A 15,277-nucleotide genomic window follows, 5' to 3' on the forward strand; every position below is an offset into this window, starting at 1 on the left:
ACACAGCTGTAAGAGGGTGCCTTGAGGTATAACTTTTTTTTGCAGTAGTAATGTTTATGTTAATGTAATTGTTTTAGTTCAGAATATTTATGATTAGCTGTAGAACATGTGTGCAAAGTTTCACTGTAATCAAATCAATACTTTCCGAGAAAAGGTACATTGAAGTTGAAGAAGTTACAAAAAACTCAATTTGAGAAAAACAAAAGTTTTATGTTTGCGTATTGCTCAAGTATGCTTAAAATGAACCAGGAGAATACATTTCGCTGCTGGCTTTTTCAGAGGTGTTTCTGAAACCCTTCTTGGTGTTCCTTTTCACCCGTCTTTCTTTGCTTTCGACGGAGCCATGGAATTCTGCCCGGTCAACACGCTCTTTATCCATCCTGTTGAAGGCAATATCACAAAACACACGTGGAACAATTCCAAGAGCTTCCAGAACTGCTTTCCGTGCGGAATTGCCATCATTGTAGTATGCTACAGCATCATTAGTAGCTGTTTTCACCGTGTCAGCGCTGACAAATGTTGTCTTGGGGCAGCGGCACCAGATGAGTTAGTTCAGTGACTCATTATTGTTCTGGGTTCTTCCATGGAGACATTTCCTCAGAAGAGCTGGATCTGACAACGCCTTGAACACTGGCTTGAGGACATCCATCACTGCCTCAGGAATGTTGTGTTTGTGGGAGTAGGTTTCGCTTCCCTCAACAAGGCTGCGATTATACCCACACCATGAGGATGCTCCTTTGGGCAGAGTCCGTGCTGGGGCTTGGCATCTGTTGATAACTTGTGAAAGTATATTGCCCACACAGCTCGTCTCATGTTATCTAAACTATCTACATTTTCCCGGATTGCTTTGCCATAGTAAACCTGAAGGGAGTCGATGTCCTTTTCTGAGAGGCGTCCTTTCCCTGAAAGTGGCAGACCATCGGCGAGCTTTTTCTCCTTCCAATTTTTTTTTATGTTCCTGAGCCTCGTGCCCATTCGCTTCTGCACGTGTCCCACACATTCATGCTTTTCTATGGCCTTCTTGTAGGGCTGTGAGTCTCTGACAGAAATGTATGCCTTAGTGTCTCCATCAGCAATGTAACATTTGTACATTAGCTGGTGCGTTTCAACAGAGCGTCCAAAAATTTTTACAGCTCCAGCACATTCCATTCCACCAGATGGCTTATCGTAGGTAACTTTACATTCACTCATGTTGTCATCTGTGTGAAGGTTGCGAGCACAGATGTGGCAAAACTTGGATTCTACTTCAAAGTCCAACACCTTTCCTGTGTCAGCCGATATTGCTGCTACGACACCATGTAGTGAAGAATAACCACGCTTCATCCATGTTCCATCCACTGTGACCGCAGTTTCCAGGTCTCCATCAGAGTAGAAGGCCTCTTTCTTCAGTTCTTCGGCAGCTTTTGCCATACTATTTCTCACTGTGGTCGTGGATGCGTCAAGAAGCCTTGCATTGTACGACGCAAACTTTGTTGGTGGTCGCGGTAGATTCAGCACAGCACGCATGGTGCGACCCGATGCCAATCCTTTTCCGCAGGTACGAAGGGCGTACACGAACCTTTCATTCACTTCAAAGATGTTGCCAGAAGTGCGCCTGGATGTCTCGAGCTCATTGCAAGCATCGCACTCGCTGCAGGTGACATTTATAGAGGACGCCAAACCGCTACGCCTGTCAAAAGCCTCTTCCAAAATAATTTCTCCCTTGTTGCACTTTTTACACACAGCAACGTTTTGCAAACAGCTACGGAGAAGAGCGAGGTCGATCAGGCGGTAACCAGTTGTACTTGCGCCGTCTACGTCAAAAGATGGACCACCATGTTTCTCACCTAGTTTCGCGAAGCTTGCGCTTCGTCGAGCCGGTTTCTTGCTGTCTTGCTTGGTCGTAAACCGATTACCTTTGAAAGTTCTCTTTTTGGTCCATTTGTTGGATGATCGTGCCATCTTCCGGTATCGCAGTGCATTTTAAACTCAAAGCGGAGGCAACGCGACCACGACCGTAAACGTGGGAACAATCACAAAAATAGTACATACTACAAGAGCACCACTAGCGGCGAGTCTCTTAAAGTTAGTAATTTCAAAAATATACGATGATTTAATACGCTACATATACTGGAAACACAGACGCAAGCAGAAAAAAAACGTGAAATAATGCAGCGAACCGCGAAAAACAACGCTAAACATACCGTCCTCTGAACCGATGTCTCAGCTGTGTCCGCCATTTTTAAATGCCAGGGCGTGCGGCACACTTCGGCGCGGCATTTAAACCGTTTTGAGCGGGCACTTGACGATGCGCTTCCACGGTGTTGTTCCTCATACTGCACTCGATTTTTCTGCGCCAAAATTGCAAATTCGCTTTTTTGGCCGGTTTACCCCACTATACCCCCTTAACTTCAATGCTTCCTCCCTACACAAAAATGCCTGTGAAAAATATTTGGTGTCCCATCTGCCAACACCACCAGTGACCTGGTTTCAAAAAAAAATAGGTACTTGAACAGAAGATAGTGCCTGTCTGGTTTATTGGTAACTGGAGGGCATGGGGATACTGGTTTTCCTAAGGGCTGCGCAGTATTGCGATACAAAGATATTGCAATAGTATCTTAGAGATACTTTTATAAAAGTATCAGTATTTGTGTATTGCAATACATTCGAAAAAGAGCAATGCTATATGCCCTCTGGAGTGAACCTAAACCGGAAATGGCTATGTAGACTCCGCTGTGCGGCGCCATCTAGGAGGCGCCTTAAACACCATTTTGTCACGTGGAAGGGGCTTTTTTTTTTTGTTGTTGTTTTTTACGCATCGGTTTTTGGCGTGCACGTGGGCCCATGGCATTGTGATCCTTCGGATGAGGGCGGATCATTGGGGTTGTCCGTCTTGACGACCAGAGGGGTGTGGCCAGTAGGGGTTGGGGACCCGAAGACCAGACAAAAATGTTGTGTTAGGTATTCGCGGAGCTCAGTGACCTCCCGCCCCGTTGTCGCATCCATGAGAGGAGGGGGCTGGGGAGCAGCTCTGTCCAAGGATCGGACGTATGTCCAGAACTTTTGGGCCCGGATTTGCCTCCACTCCTTATTGATTGCATAATCCGAAGATTGTGATCCGCAATCTTGCTCTGCACGAGTGCCTGCACCTTGTGCTTCTCTTCCCCATATAGTGCCCATGCAGCCACACTGGCCTCAACGTCTAGACTTCTCACAGCTCTGCGGTGTTCGTGGTTGGCCTGGCGACGCGCTCTCCATGCCGCTTTAACCTCTCTGTCCCACCATGGGTTCCATGATTTGTGTGCTGCTTGTCTATCCAGCACCATGTGGGTGTGCATGACTGAATGCAGAGTGTGCACAAATTGACAATACGTCTGCGCCTTCCTCCTCTGGGGGCACTCCTCGAACTCCTGGGCAGCTCGTTTTATTGAACGGATTGACAGGCGCAAGTGGGGTCGCCGCTTGGGGCTGCATCCGGTTAGGCTTGTGGGTGCAGGCCGGGAACGATAGTCGCAGGCGATTGTGGTCACTTCCTAGGCTGAAGTGCCCGTCATCGTCAATGTGCATCTGGGTGAGTCGGGCGGCCAGTCTTGGGGATACAAGCGCGTAGTCTATAGTAGACTGAGAGTTGCGGGCGCACCAAGTTGATTCACCCTCACAGTCTGAGTGGAGGTTGACGATTTCGAGTGATAGTTCCTGTGCACACCTAAGCAGCAGTTCCCCATTACGATCTTGGTATCCGTCTTGTCTTGTGGGAGGGGCTTTTTTTTTTTGTTTTTTACGCATCCGTTTTTGGCGTGCATGCGGTCTCCGACAGTACGCGCGCCTTCGACCAGACATGGAGGTTAGAGTCGGTGAAAGATTTAAGTGGCGTCTTAAAAACATAAACAAGCGTCTGTCATGAGGGGCACTGGGAACGGGGCGTGGGAAGATGCGGTTGCCACACTCAGCGTGATTCCGTGGCAACGAAAGAATTTCGGTACGGCTAGTTCGCTTGCCAACATCGCATATCTCTCGATTGCTGACAATACATTGATGGTTGCGTTACGCGGGATGCATTTTTTTTGTTGTTGTTGCGTCGGGGCAAAAATAATGGCACGTGCGGCTGCTGTTGGTCGTCTGCCTACGTGCGCCTCGCGCATAGAGCAACAGCGGCATGTAACGTGTCGAGAGTGCTGTGCTGCTGATGCGTCATTTGCGGTGACAAGCGAACTTGTTTTTGGCCAAGCGAAACCGAGTAAGCGACGAGTGGCAGTAGTGGATTATTTGCTACCAACGCATCATTTGCCAGACAATATCAAAACCGTTTGCCTGAACGTCCGTCAAAATATTAGGCACGTGGACGTAAGCAAGCAATAATGCGAGACCAGCTTGCACACTGTGACGGAGGCGAAGAACAAACGCCCGTGTGTCGGCATTTCGGTGCACGTTGAAAATCTCCGGATGGTCAAAATTAATCCGGGGCCCTTCACTACTGTGTGGTCTGAGCTGCAGCAGCTTGCCTACACCTGTCTACTATAATTTTCAGTTAGTACAGTCGGTGCCAATTGAAAAAAAAAAGGTGGAGTTCAGTTGTTCCACGTGTCCACTTTTTGACCCGGCTTCTGTCTTTAAGCCACTCGATACCCCTGTAAGATTCTACTCGACTGGTACCGATCATTCAGCTGACTGCTGATAACCTTTCAAACGAAACTATTACCTGATCTTGATGCTGGTCTCCACATGATATCGCTCTTCAACTGTAGTGGATGTAGTGATTTTCTTTGAGGAGGAGGAGGCGGGGCTTTCTTGTTAAATGGCTCAACTGCAAAACACTCTCTGCGCTCAGGTGCCCTGTTATCATGCAACGTACTACGTACGTGACAAAACAAAGCCTTCTTTGTTTATTGCATGCACATAAGGGCTCCATAGCATTATTTGACATAGCGTGCTCCATGTTTGCGCAAGTATAAACATCCAAACAAGAAACTTGAACAGGAATGCATATTTATTGTGAATGTGAAACTGAAATGTAAGGTGAATGAGAAGAGCCGTGCACTTGACGTCGGTGAAAGGTCCCGTGTGTCCTCAGATCTCTTTGCAGTGACAGCAGAACCGCAATGACTGCTTGACGTCTGCTTTAGTGACTTTACCACAAGGCCTGTGTAAAAGATAAAGCAAAATTAACATTTTGAATTCAATTTTTAAAGACTTCTTTAATTCTTACCAGTGGAACCACTCAAGGCAGTGGTCGCAGCAGGCCATCTTGGTTTGACCATCATCCTTTTCGTTGCAAATGCGGCATAGCCATGCTTCATTAGCTTTTTTCATAACCACTGCAAAATGAAATTAATGCCAGCATTACCATAAAAACACCCGTGATGCTTAATTTCATGGTGAAAATATTTTCTGCAAACTAAACACTTTTAAAGCAGCCATAACTACAAGCATCACTGCTTTGTTCAAAAGAGGTAACTTGTATGACAGGTTTCATACACACACAAAAAAGCAATAATATTGACAAACTTTCCAGTATGTAGCACTGCAACAAAGCAAAGGTACAAAAAATGAGTAATCGGTGCGCTAACTCCTTGCCAATGCTGGAGCGATATGGATTGCAGCAGAAGACAGAACCAGAGGTATCAATACCATTGCACAGTGGCAGTTTTTTAAAATCTAACAAACTTGTATTTTGTAATGCTTTGTAAGGCCAGGGAAACCTTCAATTAGAAGAAATACCACTGACCTGAATATGTTAGGAGATCCCAAGCATCTTTTGAGAACTTTAACTTCAGAAACTTGACCCTGCAGTCCAACAGTGCACTAGGGAGTAATTCTGGCCGCACCTCAACATCAGTTTCTTCCACCGTGTATTTTTGGCTTAAAACACGGTTGTTGACTGCCTCTCAAACAATTCCAGTGAGCAGCACTGAAAAAGAAAGCGTCGAATGAGGATACACAAATAACTCAGTAATGCTGCTTACGTTTATGTTGAGCAACTTCAGAAAGATGTTCAAAAGCCACTGGACGAGTGCTGGACGCATCCCTGGGCCTTTTGCACTTCCTCTGAAGAGGTCTGTTCCTCGGGCGGCCGTGGCTCTTGACCACAGGAAGCTTTATCTGCGTAATTGTAACCAAGCATGTCAATCTTGAAAAGTTCAGTAAGGTAGGCAACCTGAAATCTTAGCCTACCTGGTGACACAGACTGCTGTGAGTTTCATGGGCTGCTGCAGAGGAGGAAGAAGCTTCCTGGCATGGTTGCATGGAGTTGGCGTTTCCATATTCAGGCGAGGAATTCTTGGTACGGTGCTGTGCCTCTTGTCCCAGTGCTTCTGCTGTGGCCACTTGGTGACACGGGGCTTGGTGACACCAGTACTGCCAAGATCAGGACTGACATCACTGTTGTCAGTAGCCGTTATGATGTCTTGCCCTTTCAGCCAACCTGTGTGAATCTCTTCTAGAAGACCAAGCCGGGCAGTAAAGATGTCCGTGGGACAGTCCGCCAGGTGGTCAGCCATTGTCTTAAATGTGCGCATTGCCAAATTAAAACGCTGACTCCTGTTCCTTTTTTTCGTATGACGGCCCGGGCATTGTTGCTATTTCCTCATTTGGGCATATTTCTGAGGGCTCCTGGCTTGAACCTGGCTGAGTGTTTCTTGCCATATAATCCAGCTGGTAGGACCTGAACCAGCGCGCTTTCATGGCTGTTCTCAAATCAGGCATTATGCCGTACTTTTCACAAGTTGCAAGGAAATGGCGGCACAGAAGTCCCATTCGTGAAAAGGTAGTGCAGCTGCACGTCTGCTTCTCAGTTGAAACTTCATGCCACGTGTTGCCAGAAGCAGAGGACACGCTGTGGAGGTTGGCCGCCAGCTTTCGTGCCTCTGGGGGGTTTCCCCTCACCTTTGTCAGCGCATTGCTTACCAGTGCACAAGCATATGTGGTGATCTCCTTGAAGCACATTTTTTTAACATCTCCAGATGCGTTGTAAGAATAAAATCCGCGTGTCTGCAAGAGGGCTGCCTGGTGTCGTGCCTCCTGCAGCATGGAATCTGAAATGTTGAGTAAAGAGCGCAGGGCATCGTGCAGCTTCTCGTGTAACGACAAAATGTTTTTCAGTTTGCCATTGTGCGACTCTACGCAGTTTATGGTGTTGTTTCCTGCTGTGAATAATGTGTCGCAAAGGTGACGGGCCCACATTTCAGGAACCTTTGCCCAGTTTTTGTCGAAGTAAGTGTGCGCATCCTCGCTGGCATACCTCCTCAGAAACTCAGCACGAGCTTCTTCAAACAGTTGTGATGTTGGTGCACAGACCATGTCGTTAAAGCTTCTCACCAGTCTGTCTCTCTCCTGTGCAGACGCGGACTTCGCATGCTGTCCTGCAGCTATCTTGAACGCCTTTGTCGCGTGAAACTGGCACAACTGCACTGCAGGTTTTGAGGGGCAAGGTTCCCGCACTGCAGATATCCCCGTAAAGTCTTTGTCGACCACAACTACACTTGTTTTTGAGGCAGCGGTGTTTTCTTGTACGAAGATGTCGAGGAGTTGCGTGACAACATGTTGCTGCTCACTGGCAACCAAGGCATAGGCAACCACATGACTGCGGCCAGTGCCATTCTCCACAACAAACACAAACAATGGCATTCGCAGTTTGTTAGTGCGATAGGTTGCGTCAAGCAACAAAACTTCCGGAAATGCATCAAAAGCTTTTCGCATATGTGGCGTCTGGATAAACAGAATTTGCAATTCCTGGCTCTCATTAGTGACAGGAATGATTTTGGCATTGTCCTTTCTCCGACACTCGGCAATTGCTGCCGAGGCAACTACCTGATGCGAGAGAGACCTTGGAACAAAAAGTCGTTCTCCACGAAGGAATAAGCCATTAACAACAGAAAGTTCTTCCCCACAGTGAAGTTGCTGGAAACTGGCTATCGAGTCTCCACAGCTCCACACGTTTTCTATTATATCTCCGTTATTTTTTGGAAGTTTGCGATGAAATCGGTACCGTTTTTATCAGGACAAAGCAGCCTTTCTTATGAACCAAACTTGTATTTTGTCTTCATGGGTCCCTTAACACCTCCCCACTAAAAATGTATGTTCACTAATTGTACCTACAACACAAATGGCCACCTGGGTTACGCTAAGCCTTGCCCACTCAAAGTACTAAAGAATTCGTAACGAAGCACAAACCACACTGCCGAGTACATACACTGCTTGCTTCACTTCAACACTACAACACAGCCACACACACCACGAAGAACAGAAACACTAAGTCCAAACTGTGCTGTGTCCTTGGCACTATGTCCACAGTGTGGGCCCAGTTTGTACATTCCATGCTCCATGATAGCAACCAACACCTTCACGTACTGCTGACCTGTTTGTCGGTCCCAGGCTACCGTTTGAGATTCCCCCCTTCCGGTGGACTGTACCAAACTCACCTTACCTTCTGGTGGCAGTTAGTTGCACCTTTCCAACTGTGACAGGCCATCAGCACATTTATTTAATGCACCTTTGATGTGTGAAAACTGTAAGTCATTTCTGCAGGGCCAGGCTCCAGCGGGTTAGGCGAGTGCTAGATGACACAGCTCGAGTCAAGTACGTTAGTGGATTGTGGTCTGTAACCACCTTCGCCCTCGCACCGAAAAGCCATGTATCAAGACGTCCAAGCGCCCACACGACTGCAAACGCCTCTCGCTCAATGGCTGACCATTTTGCCTGCTGAGGAGTCAACTTCTTACTCAGAAAAGCAATGGGCTTTTCCTGCCCCTCGCCCTTCTGCGCTAAGCATGCCCCTACAGCTTTCTCAGACGCATCAGCGGTCAAAATGAACTCTTTACCCACGTCGGGTACCGTTACAGCTGGGAAAGTACTCAGAGCCAGTTTGACCGCTCTGAATGCCCTCTCTGCCTCATCACTTCACAGGATCACATTTGGCACTCGCCGGTTAGTCAACTCGGTCAACGGAAGCACCATTTCTGAGTAAGAGGGGATGTACTCGCTGTAGTAGTTGAATAGGCCCAGTGCACTGCGCAGGTCTTTCTTGGTCACGGGTGCTTTTAGTTGCACGATAGCCTCTACCCGGTCTGGGTCGGGAGAGTGAACCCCGGATTCTACTACATGCCCCAGGCACCTGACCTTTGATTTAGCAAATCTGCATTTGGCAGGGTTGATTGTGAAGCTGGCCTTCGTTATAGTATCTGGGACCTTGCTTAAGTGCTCAAGGTGTTCCTTCCATGTTTCAGAATACACTGCGACATCATCAATGTAAGCACAGGCATAACCTGTATGAACCTGAAGGGTTTCATTTATGATGCGCTGAAAGGTAGCGGCTGAATTTCGAAGTCCATACAGCATCACCTTCCGGGCGAATAGCCCCTTGGGTGTTGCAAAAGCGGTGTACCTTTGCGAACTCCCTTCGACCGGTATCTGCCAGTAACGCCTTGTCATGTCTAGAATCGCGACATACTTAGCCCTGGCTACTTCATACAGCAACTCGGTCACGTTTCCCATTGGAAAACTGTCAACTTCCGAGACGGCGTTCAGTTGGCGATAATCAATACAGAGCCTGACTGACCTGTCTTTCTTGGCTACACATACGATCGAGTGTGCGCAACTGCTGGTTATGGGATACACCAGGTCCCATTCACCGAGTTCATCAATCTGTCTGTCAACCTCTGGTCGGAGTGCAACCGGAACTCTATATGGATACCCCCCGCCGACAACTTCCCCCGAAGCAACTCTGACCTTGTGTTTGCCAAGCCTGCACCTACCTGGCTTTTCCGGGAAAGTCTGCTTGTAATGCACGATGACTCGCCTGAGCTCCGCAATTTGTTCTGGCATCAAGTGAATGCTCCCTCGCAACACGTCAAGTATACCATACCTGCCAACCTGGCGACTCGTCGGAAATTCGTAAAACCCACGCACCGGGGGGGGGGGGGTAGCTCATTTCTTTAATATTTTTTTTTTTTCATAGATTAACATTCTGCGACACGTGTTTTCACAACCACAAGTTTAAAAAAAAAAAGGGCTGTCAGTCTTCCAGTCTTGAAGAGTAATGAGCAGCAACAACATCGGGCAGGAGAGGAAACATTTATTAAGCACTGTACACTGGGCAACAATTTACTTTTGCTGTAACTTTGCCATTGCAGATTTTGCTGGCTGAAGGCAAAATTTTTTTTAGTTCAGTTTGAAAGGATTAACATTTCTCGACAAGCGTTCTCACATTTTCACAAGCATGCGTGAAAACTGTCACTCTTGAAAAGTAATGAGTGGCAACTCCACTGGGCAGGATGAGGGAACATTCAAGCAGTGTGCGCTGGGCAACGATTTACTTTTGCAGTGACTTTGCCGTTGCTGACTTTGCTCGCTTGAGAAAGTTTTCCGTATAAGTTTGCTCAAAGCAAGTTCCACTCTGGTGACCTTTCACCATCAGCGGGCCCTCAAGAGTCTTTTCACACACAGATGAGCGAAACTCCGTTCGAGTTTTGTTCACAGTGCTGAATATTCTCTCGCATTCGGCATTGCTGTGGGGAATGGATAGGATGCCCAGCATAGCTAGCGAAATCCTGTGGAACCTGAGCGATCCATCTACACCTCGAATGTTCCCCAGTTTTGCCCACTGCACTTTCTACCCGGGCTCATCCAGAATTTCTGGCGGAACTCTGTGTGCTTGTAGGCTGGCGAACTCCACTTCCAGTGCATCCATGGCCTCTTCTCTGGATTCGCCGCTCTGTTGGGGCAGCATAGCAGGGAATGCCGTACACTGCTGAATGAAGCAGTTCCTAGGGCAACCTCAGCCATCTTGAGGTTGACGTCTTCCTGTGGAAACTTGTGCCGAATGTAGTCACATGCTGCACTGAAGTATAGACGAACACAAGAAAAGAACTTCTCTTTTTCACTTGAGCTCAGGTTCTCAACTACAGAGTAAGTTACGCTGCCGATGACTATGTCTTCATCAGCCTTCTGGTTTTCTGCCGCACTATATGCAACGTCCACCAATGAATGGCATTCCTTCAGAACTGCAGGCCGCACAAATCTAGTGAGAAGATCCTCGAGAAGGCGACTTAAGAGGCCCCTCAGTACATGAGTCTGAGGAGCCTGTTCCTGCAGAAGGCAGTTCGTCTTCTCAAAAAGCGGCACCACAGTCTGCAAGAAAAGGCAGCATGCCCTGCTTATCTCTGACGATAAGAAGAAAAAAATGCGCTCTTCCCGGGACACGTGGCTACTTTCGCTGGATCCTGCAGTCTCAAGTCTCAGCTTTTTCGCTTGGGGAGCAGAATTCCCACCTTTTCTTTTCAGCAGGAGTCCATCAGCGTTGGTGGTTTTTCTGAGGCCTGCAGCAGTGCTGGGAACGCTTGCAGCAGACTTTTTTGGGGTAGGTACAGGGTTTTGGGGAGTATGTTCAGAAGTTTTTGGAATGTGGTACGACTCCAAAAACAAGCTCTGATTATTTGACTTCTTTGTCTCTGCCAAAAAGAAAGCTAAGGAGTGGCTTTCACTGGTCAAGCAGCCTCTTCGAACACTTCCCCACAGACAGCCAACGTGTCGGTGAATGCTTCAGCATCTTTCTCACCTCAACATCATGCAGCTGTTGAAACTCCTTAAGTCGATCTTTTCGTTTCGAGCTTTTCTCCAGGTAAAAAAAAATGTCAACCAAAGCCTCATCATCAACCTTCACAGGAAGACATGAAGCTCCTTTTTGGGCGGCCAAGTTGATGAGATGGCACGGGCAACCAACCCCAATCAAAGCTGGTTGAGCCTCTCTCAACACTGTAGCAACGCTGTTTTTTTTGCCGACCATAACATTGGCATTGTCTGATGACATTGCCAACAGGTTTTCAAGGGGCAAATTCCGGGACTTCTCTCGTCCAGAATCAGATTTCCGATCTTCTGACCAGTCGCTTCCCATTGTATAGTCCCGAGGCAAAGAAGGCGGCTCTCAACTTTACCGGTTTCTCTAACGAAATATGTCGCAACAATGGGGTAAAGCTGCGTATCCCTATTGTTGTTGCCATCCACAGCGATAGAAAATACGTGCTGTTTCAAGGCATCTAGTAGAGGAGTCTCCGCGTTGGCAGCCATTTCCCGAACAATTGCCGTTGTATTGTTCGGGCACAGGCGTAGCGCTTGGCTTCTTCGCACTTCGGAAACTTTTTCCGGATAAGTGGTCCAGCGAGGTCGCTGACACTCAGGGGGATGTTGTGTTCAACTAAAAACGCTGTGAAAGGGCATTCTGCCCGGATCACGCTGAAGTCACTATCGTTACGCACAAAACCTGTCAGACTTGGCTGGTTGTCCGCGGCTCGCACGTATCTCTGGTGCTTATTCGAAGCGATTTGCACCTTGATGTCAGACTTGCCACCATGCGAAAGGTTCACATCAAAGGCACACATGGTGCAAAATACGAACTTCTCTCCTTTCTTCGATGGCACAAAGCACGGAAATTGTGACGTGTACGACTTCAAAAACACTTGGTAGTACTGTCGCGGCTTCGAGGCCGCTATTGCACTGCGAAGCAACTAATCTAAAAACGTTCAAAGCAACTACCCCGGTCGTACCACAGGTCATACTGCATCGGATGCGGCAGTCATATACAAAGAGCGACGCGAACACGGTAGTCCTAACCGGCCCGACGGCCCGAGGCTTTGTCTGGATATGGATTCGTAGCTGACACTAAACATACAACAGAAGTCGCAGCTTATGCTGATGATGATAACAAGAGCACGTATTGCCCTCTCGTGGCCGCACAAGGTACCACAGTGTCGTTTTAATAGATGTTTCTTTTTTTCTCGAAAAACAAAAATTTCAGCCAAGATTCGGAAAATCGTAAAATGGGTTGAAATTCGTACATTTTACGGAAAATTCGGAAGAGTTGGCAGGTATGAGTATTGGCGGTGAGATGTTTGAGTGGCGCCCCCTGGATCTGACGTCAGCTTAGGGACCCGCTCCGCTGTCGTCTGCTACATTCGCCGCGCTGCTGCACCCGCGCCGCGGTCGTCCGGTTCTGACTGGCAGCAGTGCCTTTGCTAGAAATCGCCCACTTTGATGCTTTGGTGCTTTAAAAAGCGTGTTTTCAATCAGATTCTGACGGCTCTGAATAATTTCAAGCTTTGTCCCGCACAATTTTACAACACACGAGGAGAGAGAGAACGACTTTCAGAGAGCATCGCTCAGACGTAACTCGCCCTCGTCCTATCTAGCGTATTTGCGAGTTTCAGCGCTCAGAGCTCCTCGATAAGTAATCAAAATGCGTAGGCTTCCCTTAACTATTTCTCAGATGCTCTTATGAAGACTAACAGTCTAATGCTACGCATCAAGCAGCGGGTCGCACAGCAGGAAATAAAACGGGTGTTTTCTCTTTCTTTCGTTGTTGTTAGACGAACGTTTTTTTTTTTTCTGTGCCCAACGCATTCATTTTCTGCACCGTCCTAAACGTCCTAGGAGGTTTGGGGATGTTTGCGAGGCTCACAAAGTTCGTGTGAATATTCAATGCAATAAGATCTGTGCTACGGCGCAGATAACGTTCTCCACAGTAATCGAAGGCGGCTTTTGTGCACCTAATTTCTATCGAACCATCGATATCGTAACGAACTCAATCTCAACCCGAAAAGTTATGACATGATTACGGTGTTGAAAACTTGATATACTTGCTAACATAACGCAATAAATAGTATACATGCCAATTTTTAGTATAACACAATTCGAAACCAATGAATATGTCCAGACAGCTCTTTATTGTTTTCCAACCCCTTCAGTCGCAAAGAACAAGTCCTGGCCTACTCGGGATGACGTTCGGTGAATTGAAGAATGAATCTTACTCTCTCGTCTTAAACTGAGGAGCCTTCCCACTAACCAGCTCGATTTTACTGTTAAAGTTTTCTCCTCCTCCTGGTCCTCCCCCTCTTCAGTGAAGTTTTACTATAATGCCTGTCTGAATATTGGGATGATATGGTTGTGGCAAATGTACCGAAATATCCCTCGAAATATGAAAAAACATAGTCTTACTGTATGTTTGCCTTACAGGTTACTCGTTTTGCTCAATAAGCCTGCATACTGGTTAGAAGCCAGGTAGAAAACCAGCACGTGCCTATACACACAGCAGGTTATTTGGAAATCAACCTACATTATTTGTGCCCCATAGTGCATGTCGGCACACTTTCATGCCGTGACAACGTAAAGTGACTTGATACAATAGTTTCGAGTGTTAGGCAAGGTTGCCAATGCGATTAGCTGGAATCGTAATGCCTTCTACCAAAGCCGACAGCCCCGAAGGCCTGGAATTTGTTTTGGTCTTCCATTTTCGCTGTTGTCGGTTGTCAGCCTGCGGCTGTTACCTTTGTTCAAAAGACTGCTGAACACAGAGGCTGACGCCTAGCTCCGACTCTTCGCGCTCCGCACAGGACCAGCTTCGCAGCAATGCATGGGCGACGCCGGCAATGTTTTTTTCCGGAGTGTATCAAAGACTATACTTAAAATCACGCCTTGAGCTAATTTACGCTATTTTAAGTCTTTTGTTACGAAAAAAAAGTTGCGCATTCCCGAGATCTGCTGCGGACAAGCACAAAATCTCAACCGCGTGCAAAGAAACATCATAGTGAGCGAGCCCGAGTGAAGCAGACGACAAATGCGAGAATCCCTAAGCCGACGTCATGGAGGCGCGCTCCGCAGCGCCGCCCGTGGTCGCGCTCACCGCCAATACTCCCTCCATCTTTCTGTGAGCACGGGGTACTTTGTACGTACCCAAACTCCATGTCCTGTTCGAATATCACGCCTACATATTTCACGTGCGTGCAGTACTTTCTTAAGCGATTTGCGTGCACCCAGCGCTCCCACCCATCCTCAAACTACGACATAACTGTCAGTGTGCTTTCGCTCTTTAATTCTGCCCGGCCTCGACCAATTTGGGGTGCATTTTGCTTTGCAGGTTTGTCTCCAATACCAACACCTGTTCCTCTTCGCTAAACTCCTTTGACCGTGCTCTCAGATTGTACCTCTCAGCATACGCTAGCTGGATGCGTTCCATTCGCTCGTCCGCCGTACGCGCTGCCTCTGACATCTGCTGACGGAGTCCCACTACAGTTAAACCTGGATGTAACGAAATTGAAAAAAGTTCGCAAATTTTCGTTACATCCAGGTTTTCGTTACATGCAGTTTTCAAGTAAACACCAGGGAAATCATCACGAACACCAAAAAAAACATGCGGCAGATGCCGATTTAGCGCAACTTACCTCAAATGTTTATTTAACACAAAAAAACTGCGTTATTTTCGCCTGTGTCTTTCGCGTCAAAGACGACGCAACGCGGCGGTCCAGAGAAACGA

The 15,277-nt window shown here is 47.5% G+C and overlaps 1 protein-coding gene and 2 pseudogenes across 1 annotated transcript in view; 1 reads left to right on the forward strand and 2 right to left on the reverse strand.

The window, feature by feature from the left end:
- Nucleotides 1-15,277, forward strand: part of LOC144166150 (uncharacterized) — a 35,597-nt gene that overhangs the window by 16,765 nt on the left and 3,555 nt on the right. The window lies entirely within an intron of this gene.
- LOC144166184 (uncharacterized) lies at nucleotides 236-5,223 on the reverse strand (annotated as a pseudogene).
- LOC144166185 (uncharacterized) lies at nucleotides 6,147-7,956 on the reverse strand (annotated as a pseudogene).

The sequence above is a fragment of the Haemaphysalis longicornis genome, unplaced genomic scaffold (genome assembly GCF_048455015.1).
Source record: "Haemaphysalis longicornis isolate Haplotype H1 unplaced genomic scaffold, Haemaphysalis longicornis Haplotype H1 scaffold_16, whole genome shotgun sequence".
Classification (NCBI taxonomy): domain Eukaryota; kingdom Metazoa; phylum Arthropoda; class Arachnida; order Ixodida; family Ixodidae; genus Haemaphysalis; species Haemaphysalis longicornis.